Here is an 11,584-nt window from a genome sequence, read left to right as displayed (position 1 = left end):
AATGTCTTAAGCAACTCAGCACTTTGTGGCACACACAGTGCATGGTAAACTATGCATTCCATTGTGCATGTAACCTGAGGATTTGGAACAGACTGAGTCATCATCTCCATGTGAAAACAAGAAAACGGGAACATTTAGAACAGAAACCTGCTGAGTGATGGCCAATTGAGTGTCATCACTTACTAGTTTAAGAAATTCAATGTGATGAAATTTGGCAACTATGATCTGCCAGTGAATGAGTAGGTGAAAATGTACAAATGGTGCATAAGTCAAGTGACATTGAACAACAAATTGGCTAGTAGTATAGGTGATCCCTGTGTTACCCTGGGTCAAGGTAAATGTGTACCAGTTGAGGGCAGTAATGACTGCAATTAGCTGTCCCTATTGCACTCATGAGCCAAATCAACCATGCAAACATGCAATGTCATCTGAATTTAGAAGTAAGCAGACTCAGATCTGGCTGTTAGTTGGTTGGGCTCTTGTGGCATGGTGGTGATATACCTACTTTTAGCTCAGGAAAGTCTGTGTTCAAGTCCCACCTGGATTGGAACTGTATCATCGCCTGTCCAAAAGGTTGATGCTGTGCCTCCCTGCTGAACCCAAGTTTATATTAGCATAAATTTAGACTACCTAGCTCTGGTGTTACCTGGTATACTTTATTTAATTTGCTCTGTCCTATGATGCAGCTACATTGAAATGTTTATCCCTATTTTATTTGAATTGGAAGAGAAACAATAAAGGGAACTGCACTTTTATGCAATCCCAATCAGATAGCTTTTACAGCACAGAAAGAGGCCCTTGAGCCCACCATGTCCACACCAGGGAAGGGTCTAGGCCCGAAACGTCAGCCTTCCTGCTCCTCTGATGCTGTTTGGCCTGCTGTGTTCATCCACCTCTACACCTTGTTATCTCAGGCTAAAAGCCTTGATGGTTTTCAATACACACATTACAAGATCCTGCTTTGCATTTAGCAGGAATAGGAAGGACAGGCATAAAGGTCAAAAAGCTACCACATTATGAAGTACATATCTCACACAATATCTTCTACACCATGGAATATAATGTTAAAATGCATTTCAAACTCAGAAATGTGAGCTTGTTTTACTACATCTTTTTCTAAAGCTCCATTTGTACTGTAACCTCAAATTCCTATTTGTTTTGACTACAATCATTTTTAATTACAGCTCATTTTCTACAAATTATATGCATTCCCTTACCAAAATTTCAGCTTGATTATAAGGTTTGGGTTCTGAATATCAGTTTTGAAATGAGCTGTGAGGCTGCTAAAGTAAGTCAGCCTCTTGAAACTGTATGTTTTGAATCCTCATTCCCTTTCCTCATGTCAGGTCCCTCCTTTCCACCAAGCCTGACAAATGGTACGGTCTTGTACAAATTAGACACGTGTGCTGAAACAAGAATATCACAATCTACTAAAAGTCTCGGGGTTGAAATCAAAGGATTACTTAGACTTCATTCTGTGACCAGTCTGCACCATGAGGAATTATTGATACAATGACAGCAGGTGCCTGCATGCTAACTTATGGTGGACAGGGTGCTGTGTGACCACACTGTTCTGTTCATACCATGAGGGTCTGTCAGCCATCAGCAGCAGAAGTATCATACACCAGTACAATCTGCAATCTCATGGTCCATCATATCCCCCACTCTATCATTACCACTAAACAAAAGATCAACACTGGTTCAGGGCAGACGGAGGCAATGCCTGGTGCAGCTTTGGGTATACCTAAAAATGAGGTCTCAATCTGGAGAAGCTACAAAACCGGGCTATTTGCGTACTAAGTAACATAAACAATAAGTGATAGACCTAAGTGATCCCATAACCAATGGATCAGCTTTGTAGCCCTTCCACATCAATTGTGAATGGTGGTGGACAATTAATAACACTCCCGAGGAGGAGGCTCCACAAATAATCAATGATGGGAGAGTCCAGCGCAAAAGATAATTCTGAAGGGTTCACAACAATATTCAAGAGGAAAGTGCCAAGAGGATGATCTATCACAGATACCAGTCTTTAGCCAATTTGATTCACTTCACATAATATCAAGAAACAGTTGGTAGGATTGAATACTGGAAAGATTATGGGCCTTGACAACAGTTCTGCAAAAGTATTGAAGACCTGTACTGCAGAACTTGCTGCACCCTGAGCCAAGCTATTCCAGTACAATAACAACACTGGCGTCTACCCGACCATATGAAAAATTGCCCGGGTATGTCCTAACACAAAAGCAGAACAATCCAACCCTGCCACTTATCATCCCATCAGTCTAATCTCAATTATCAATAAAGTGATCGAAGCTGTCATCAAAAATGCTATCAAGTAACATCTGCTCACTAATACCTACTATGGGTTCCATAAAGACCACTCAGCTCCTGACCTCATTACAGCCTTGGCTCAAATATGGACAAAAGAGCTGAATTCCATAGGTGAGATGAGAGTGAAAGTCCTTGAATTTAAGGCTGCATTTGACCAAATGTAGCATTGAGCAGCCCTAGCAAAATTGGAGTCAATGGACATTGGGGGTAAACTATCCACTGGTTGGAGTCATTCTAAGCACATAGGAAGATGGTTGTGGTTTTTGGAATTAGTCATCTCAACTCCGGGACATCTATGCAGAAGTTTCTCAGGGTAGTGTCCTTGGCTCAACTGTCTCTAGCTACTTCATTGATGTCCTTCGCTCCATTATTCGATCAGAAGTGAAGACTTTCACTGATGATTAAAAAATGTTCAACACCATTTGTGGCTTCTGAGATATGGAAGCAGTCCATGTCCAAATGCAACAAGATCTGGACAATATCCAGGCTTGAGCTGACAAGTGGCAAGCAACATTCGTGCTACACAAGTGTCAGGCAATGACCATCTCTAATAAAAGGTAATCTAACTACCTCCCTTAACGTTCAATGGTGTTACCATCACTGAATCCTCCACATTCAACATCCTACAAGTTATGATTGACCAGAAACTGAATGCAAGAATAATCCATCTATTCCCAATCCCTGTTTTCTGTCTGTTAGCCAGTCTTTATGTGAGTACATTTCCTTGTATGCCATGTGCTTTAATTTTGCTAAACAATCTCCTCTGGGAGACCTTATCAAGACCTTCTGAAACTCCAAATATACTACATTCATGTACTCCCCTTTGTCAATTGCATTAATAACATCCTCAAAACACTCCCAACAAGTTTGTCAAATGTAATTTCTATTTCCAGATCCATGCTGACTGTGCCCAATTAGATCACTTTTATCCAAGTGTCCATTTATCATGTCCTTTAAGATGGACTGTCACATTTGTCCACGACATTAACACAGCTGCTATATAGCAATATTTGCACTCCCTTGACTGATGACTGCGAACAAGCTGCCTGGCTTTGTATATACACTAAATAACATGGCAAGACAGTAGTAATATGAGCCAGGTATGTCTTGCTGAGAGAGCAATGTGCCAAAAAGCAAGGCAATGCAAGACAGAGATGCTGTGAGCATCAGGTAGGTTCAGAGTGAATGAGCGCTTTGAAGCAAGCAAATAGACTGGAGAAGTAGACCGGTCCAGTCCATGAGCTGGGTGAGTGTCCACTGAGTGCAAAGTGTCTTTGGAGCAGCATTATAATGATAGTTGGTGACACAGCCTGGGGTGCAACACTGAAGTGTGGGATCATCTTGTAACGGATTGGAAGTGTGCCATGCAGGTTCGTAGATGCTGGACTTGCCAATGTCTGTGGATGTGAGGTATGTTTGGCCAGTGCCCAAGGAGTGTACCTGAGATGTTGGTCCTGGTGTTCAACATGAATGGCATTTGAAGCAAGCAGTGAGTTAAACCTGCCAAGAACTTACTTTGGTTTCCATGTCGAGTTTTCTAGATGGTGAGTTCATATGGTGACAGTGACAAATTGGACTGTCAGCAAAGTGTTTAACAAGCAAAAATGATTGTCAGTTGGGAACTTGCCACTCCCAAGTGAGAAACCAGCCACACTGCTTGGTGAAAGATGTGGTAAGGTGATTTTCAACATCAAGATAGGCCTTGAAGATCTCAACTGATTCTAATACTCACCAGAGCCCACATTGCTCAAACCCTGATAAGGCAGTGCTCCTTGTTTTGGACAGCGAGCTGAGGATCTTGCTCGTGAGTGGTAAGAGGCTTATTTGCATAAATTAGCCTGCTGTTATTACTTAATCTCACCTCATCAAGTTAGCTCCAATTCCGGTCATGAAAGTCAGAGCAGTTACCTGGCAACAAAAACAGAAGTGGCTGGAAAAGCTCAGCAAGTCTGGCATCATCTGTGAAGAAAAATATCAGAGTTAACATTTCAGGTCCGGTGACCCTTCCTCAGACCCTTCCTCAGATCAGTTCTGAGGCAGCTTGTCATTGTTTGTACTAACCTCAAAACACTCTAAAGGCACATTTCCGATCTAATTACAATGCAGTTCTGAACTTCATTGCATCATTTTGAAGAGCACTGGACCTCTTATTATAATGCTTCTGCCAGGACACTTTGCATGCAACTCATAGATTGGACCAGGATGCAACTCATCGATCCTCATTTGTTGTCTAAACTCTGACTCGCTTTGTGCCTACTTGGATGCCCATGGTATCTTAGCCTTGCCCTGTCTTTCTGTGCTTTGCCACCTCAGCCAGACCTTAAAGACTGTCAGTACATCTGTCTTGCCTTGCTGGTTTATGCAGACACAAAGCCAGGCAGCTTGTCATTGGTTGTCAGCAGTCATCAAAGGGATAGAAATATTGCTTGCTACAGTTGTCAGCAGGCCTCAGTGCAATCAAGGAGGACAGAATTTATTCACAGTGAGTTTCTCTGACACCATGTCCAGGCCCTGCTCAGGCGGTCAGATTCAGGATCCTCTGCTCATTAGAGATGAAGAGCTGAATGATGGGCAGCACATTACCCATCTTGACTTTTTCTGCCATATGTGGCCTCCTTTGCTCCTGCAATGACAGAGAGGCAGATATCACAGGAGATGAAAATAGGTGGCACAGTTATTACTGTTGATTCTGGTGAGGTAGTTTCCCAAGCAAGTGAGTAGTCAGCACAGAGGCCACACGTGGTTAGTGGTGTAACAGTTTGACGTGGGTGAGAGTGTGTGCAAAAGATGTTGCAAGCATTAGCATCGTAGAGCATGAGTCTTGGTGAGAGCTGTATGCTGTAACTGAGATAGAGTGGATGTGAGATACCAGAGGAAAATGGTGACACATAGACTGTCAGAGTGGAGAAGGACACTGACCTTCCACCTGCGTGCTGGGACTGCTGTAACCAAGATGGCAACTTCAGACCAGGCCCACATAGTCTTATGTCATGGCTTCCACTACTGTCTCTGGGGAAGAGGAAGTCCCACCTGTATACCACCTTATCCAGCAGGAGCTCCAGGATCATGTCTGATAAGTGGTTTGCTGGTTTCCCTTTGGCTGTAATGTCCGACAAAAATGCCAGGACCCATGATTGCTCTGGTGCCAGTGATGCTGGTCAGTTCTGGGACCTCTGGTGAGTAGTGAGCTGTTGATCAAAAGGTGTGCGGTAAAATGCAGCAGAAATTGGATCTGATACTCGTCATGAGTCCTGAAATATCAATTAATGCAGCAAATTTGGTAAGCTATGTCAAAAAACTGTTTTGGCCTCATGGCAAGGATCAATCCAAATCTTGCAAACAACATTCACACTTGGCCAAAAAAAATAAGGTTCAGCCCTTGGCTGCAGATTCAGACACCAAATGTCTCATTATTGCTGTTTTCACCCTATATTTGCAACTGACTCACCAATGCCCATGTTTTTCAGGGGCTGGGAAGATTCCACCCAATGATTTAATTCTATGAAGAGAGACATAGGTAGAGAGGAAAATTGTGTCTGGAATGTATAACAATAATCATATATATAGTATTACGTTGTATCTTTAGCCTACATATACCAGTAAGAAACTAAAAGAAGTGAAATATTTTTTTCCTGATTTGTTTGGGTTAACACCTTTCCAATTGTTCAACTGGGAACTTAAGTAGGATAGAGCATAGAGGAAGTAGATGAAAGTTTGAGGTCTGATAGTTGTTTTAATGCTCGTTGACATCTTCAGCAAAAGGTAGTGCCTTCACAACATGAGGAACCAAAGCAAAGTAATCATAATTCTGTTCAGGCATTTGGTGCCTGCTTTTATTTCAAAATTTTCAGCCGGCCACTAATTATTAGATTTAAAGCTACAAGTGGCAAAGAAAAGATGTGTGCATATTTTAGTTACATAGGAGCAAAATTAAACATCTATGAAATCCAGGAAAAATACAATGCAAAAGAAAATTGATATGCAAACATCTAAAAAGCACATTCACTCTTCTTTTTACTAGATTAGACTAAATGGCAGCACTGCAGTTGCTAAAATCTTAAGTATAACTATGACTGAGTAGGCTATACTCTTAGCTATTAGTCAGCGGATTAAGTTCAACACCCTCCATAGGACTTGAACGTGCAAGTTTTTGAATAATTCTGCATTGTTTCCTGTATGATCCTGTAGGTGAGATGTTAAATTAGGATGCTGCCTGCTTGCTGATGTTTGTCACTGAGATCTTTATGGCTTGAGTTGGAGAAGGAAGATGGTTTAAGCAGTGTTGTGGCAAACATTCTTCACTTAACTATTGCAGTAAATGGGCAATTTATTGCACGAGGAAGTGTTTTGAGATGTATGTAAGAATTATATCTAAACTCAAATTATTCTTGATTTTCTTAAAATTAATGTTGAATAACTGCTGAAGACTTCATTTAAATTCAAAGATGATCTGCAATGAATTGCTGTTTAGGTAGCACAACTGCTTTGATCTCTGTTTTCCTCTCGATAATCATCATAATTACATACTTTCTTTTGCAGGAGATACGAAAAACTATACCTGATGATGAAGAGAAACAACCCCCCATAACAATTGATACAGCATATCAAGAAAAAGACTTAACTGTGACAGTGAGTGCCTCCATGTTTCACCTTATTTATAATCATAGGAGCACACAACTGTATTTTCTTTCATTTTAAAATTTTAGGGGTGCAACTGAAACCACGGTTCAGTATCTTGACCTATGGACTGCTACTTTACAATGGACCCCAAGCCATAATATTTCAGTTCATAGTGGCTTAGCAACATTGCTGGAAGGCTCTGCCCCAAAATTCAGTATGTAGCAGAGTGGAAAACAAGAGGAAAGAGCATGAAGCAATAAAAGTGACACCAAATTCGGATTTCAAACAAAAAATGAACACCACTGAAGGAATAAAAATGGGGATTATAAAGGTTGCTCCAGTTCAAGGCCCTGGAACAGAATTAGTGATAGAAGATGAATATGAGCCTTGATATCAACACAAAGAGTATGTGAGGAGGAGGAGGACTGTTGGAATAGTGTATTTACAGTACAGGAATAAAGTTCAGACTGTAATACTCATCAGACAACCATAAAAATTTTAACAGTGGTGTTATTTTAACATTCATTGATGGTGTAAAATGGCTGATATTGAGATGGACAATTGTACGTTTTACCTAGCTATTTCTTTTTATTGGATAATTCAATATCGCTCAATAAATACATATTCAAAATAAATGTTTAGTATATTTTCGTTAACTGAGGTTCAGAAAGCAGTTTTGGATATAAATAGGTGAAGTGACTGCACAGAAGCCGGTATCCCATCACCCAGTCACCCTCTATTTACATGTGCATAGTACACTGGCTGTGGCCAGCCAGCTTAGAGTCAGTCCCTGAAGTCAGGAGACTTTCTGGATCCCCCGTTTATATCTGTCAGCCAGGGCTCCCTGATTGGCCCAGGTTAACAACACCGATCAGGGACCTCAGTCAAATAGATACATCTGGTTCCAATCACTACAGCAGAATGTTATTATATTAAAAACAGATTTGGAATAAGGAAGTGGAGGTACCCTCAGAGACCTGTGGACGAGGAATGAACGGTTGTTGAACAGATAGTGGTATCACACAAATACCATAAGGAGATATTTTGAGTAGCACATGAAACTCTTAGCAGAACATTTAGGAATATAGAAAAGTCAAGCATTGATAAAGGCATGCTACTTGGCTAACATGTCATAAAAATGTAATGGAGTTCTGTAGAAATTACCAGACATATCAGCCAGTGGAAAAAGCTCAACGTGTAATCAAACTGAAACCATTAATGCCCTTACCTCACAGATAAAATGGTGGAATTTTATAGTGGCCTGAATGACATGGGCTATGGCAAGAAATATGATAGAAGTGTCCAACAAGGCCTATCTTAACATCAGGAACAACTTGCATCATCTTTTAACTAATGGCTGAATGTTAAAAAATGAGCAGGACAGCTCTGGCCTAACGGTGCTTGTCCTAGTACACAATGATCTTTTAAAGATGGTGCCACTACCACGGAGGCCAGTCAATTCCAGGAATATCCCACAGCCGACTCTTCTGGGATTGTCATAAGATGAGGCTAGTGAAGGGGTGCCAAAGTGCAAGTAGGTAGTTGGTGAGTCAAGTTTGCTAAGGTATGGTAAGAGATTTCACGAGGTTTCAAAGCAAGAAACCCTCCAAGAAACCCTACGAAACTGACACTTAGTCAAAAAAAATCAGATTTACCCATTATATTTAATGAATTCTGGAGAGCTTTGGTGCAGGGAGTTTCACCAACTAAAGACAGGGCTATCAGGTTTCCAATTTTGTCTCCAGTAGAACAAACATAACGACTACGCTTTTGCTTACAAAGTTGATGAAGTCCCAGCAAGCAAAATTTCACCTCTCAGAGAGGGACTATTGCTATAGGTTTCACTAGCGTACCAGGCTGCCATACTGATCACCAGCAGTGCTCTGGAGTACTTCATCGGATATCAGATTCTCAAATCCATATGGAAGAGTTTACTTATTTCAGAACTTAGTTACATGCCATATGACCATTGAAGCTTCATCGCTGCAAAGTAACCTTGCTAATTCCTTGGTATGAATGAAACACCATGCTGTTTTCAGGTGGTTTATGCCTGTAACATGCTATAGACAGCTCTGCCTATATAGTTAATATATTATTAATTAGTCTGATTGGATTAGACTAAATTAGTCCATTTAATATTATTCCCTCCAGATGATAATTTGTGTTTCTATCCCACTATCCACACAGGTTTCTGGCCCACTAAATTTTAGGCCATGATCAGAGTTTTGGTGTCACAACTGACTCTGCAGCAGCAATAATTTTTAATCTCCATTTTAAAGAGTATAAAACCACCATGGCTTCTATAATCATATAATATTCTACTAATAATTCACTTATTTTTGGCAGGATAACCTAGAGGACAGTGAGGGTTCCCAAAGCAAGTGTATAAAGGTGCCAAAGGATTTGTCATTCATCTCTAAAGAGACTATTTCTATGATACTAGAGGTAAAGTACCAGGACTGAAGATCCAGAAAGGAATTACAATTGTAATAACAAAATACCTTTTCCTTCTAACAGTCATGAAACTAGCAGTAGATCTGACTTTTAACAATGGTCAAATAATAATTGGTTTGGTGTTTGGAACCAATATATGAAGGAGTGGCTTTAACATAAGTTGCACACCAGCTTTACTACATGTAATAAAATTTCTGTGAAATATTCCCCATATCCTATTATAGCCTCAATGGTAGATCAGCAGAAACCATAAAGAAACGGGTAATGCCAGCAGTGGTTCCACTGCATTTGCAATTGTGGCTTGCATCACATTTATAATTAATCTTTACATATCTCCACATATTTTCCTGGTACTTACGTAAAAGAATATTTATCAGCTCAAGAGCAACAGAGGCATGGGAGTACCACCATCTGCAAGTTTCCCACCAAGCCACACGCCGTCCTGAATCAGAACTGTATAGCTGTTCCTTCACTGTTGCATGGTTAAAATATTGGAAATCCTTTCCTGAAGCACTGTGGGTGTCTCCACACCTCATCAACTGTTGCTGTTCATGAAGGCAGCTCACCATCACCTTCTCAAGGGATTTAGGGATGAGCAACAAATGCTGGCCTAGCCAGCAATGCCCACATTTTGTGAAATAATAAAACTGTAGGCCATCTAATTCTGCAAATGGATTAGATTTTAATCATTTTATTTTCTCCAATACTCCTTCTGTGCTGATTTTAGGGGGTGGCAACATTGCTGTCTCACAGGTACGATTCCACCCTTGGGTGACTGTCTGTGTGGAGTTTGCACATTCTCCCCGTGTCTGCGTGGGTTTCCTCCGGGTGCTCTCACAGTTTCCTCCCACAGTCCAAAGATGTGCAGGCTAGGTGGATTGGCCATGCTAAATTGCCCATAGTGTTCGAGGATGTGTAGTTTAGGTGGGTTATAGGGAGCTGAGTCTGGATGGGATGTCTGAGGGTCGGTGTGGACTTGTTGGGCCGCAGGGCCTGTTCCCACACTGTAGGGATTCTATGATCTATGATTAATTACCTGAAGTTATAGCCTGTTTTTTGCTCCATGTTACCTTCCAGCTTTAGTATTCAATTCTTGTCTCTTCTGTGGTAATTTCTCTTGTCTTTGCTTCTAAGGGATCAATGTTTACTTCAACTCTTTTTTTTATAAACGTTGTTCATTGATAAACTCATTTGCCTAGATTTTGCGATTTATGTGACTTTAAAACCAAATAGCACCAGTACTGAAACATCAGAAGTTGCAAAAGACATAGATTAAATGAGTGGGCAGGAATAGTAAGTTATATACTTTGAACACAAGGAAGAGTATAGGTGTATTTTCTAAAGGGTGAGAGAGTAGGAACTGTAGAGGAGTAATGGGATTTGGCAGTACAAATGTACAAATCATTTGCAACAAATAGACTGGTCCAAAAAACAATCAAAAGGCTAAAGGAGAATTGACCTTTATCTCAAGATGGTTGGATTACAGTGAGAAAGGAATCATATTTCAGTTTGGAATACAGTATTGCATTCAATTATTTGCCCTTCACTTCAGGAAGATATATGGAAGGCGTTGGAAGGAAGCAAAAGATACTCATCAGAAAGAGTTTAGGAATATGATAGTTTACATTATGAGGACAGGTTGCATAAACCTGGATTGAATTCATGTGAGCATAGGAAATTGAGTTGGTTTATGATTTTGTTCTGCATCCCTGCCCCCTCCCTTCCTCCTCCTCCCACTTTCCCTGCTCCCCCCACTTCCACCTCTGGAGCTTTTGCATTTAACTTAACTCTAAAAAGGTAGTGTTAATTAACCTAGATGAATGTCTCCTTGTTTAGATGAGCATGGGTTGACTGTACTGCTTGTAAAATAGCTTTTACAATGGCCTCAAATATTACTGACAATAATATAGTAAATCAATCTGCTTTTTCATAGGACTCATTTCGAAAGAGCTCAAAACATGCACCTCCTAGTGTAGAAGATGTTAGAGCTAGCCTGGCAACTCCAGAGCCAGAAAAAGGTCCACAGGAAGTCACATCCATTCAGGTAGTTGAGGCATCACCAGTAGAAGGCCAGAGCGAAGTCACATTTCCTCTCATGGTTGAAGCAGCACCAGAAGAAGGTCAGGGTGAAGTCACATCTCCTCTCATGGTTGAAGCAGCACCAGAAGAAGGTCAG

The sequence above is a fragment of the Rhincodon typus genome, chromosome 32 (genome assembly GCF_021869965.1).
Source record: "Rhincodon typus isolate 14 chromosome 32, sRhiTyp1.1, whole genome shotgun sequence".
Taxonomy (NCBI): domain Eukaryota; kingdom Metazoa; phylum Chordata; class Chondrichthyes; order Orectolobiformes; family Rhincodontidae; genus Rhincodon; species Rhincodon typus.
Note: the sequence above shows the minus strand (reverse complement) of the source record.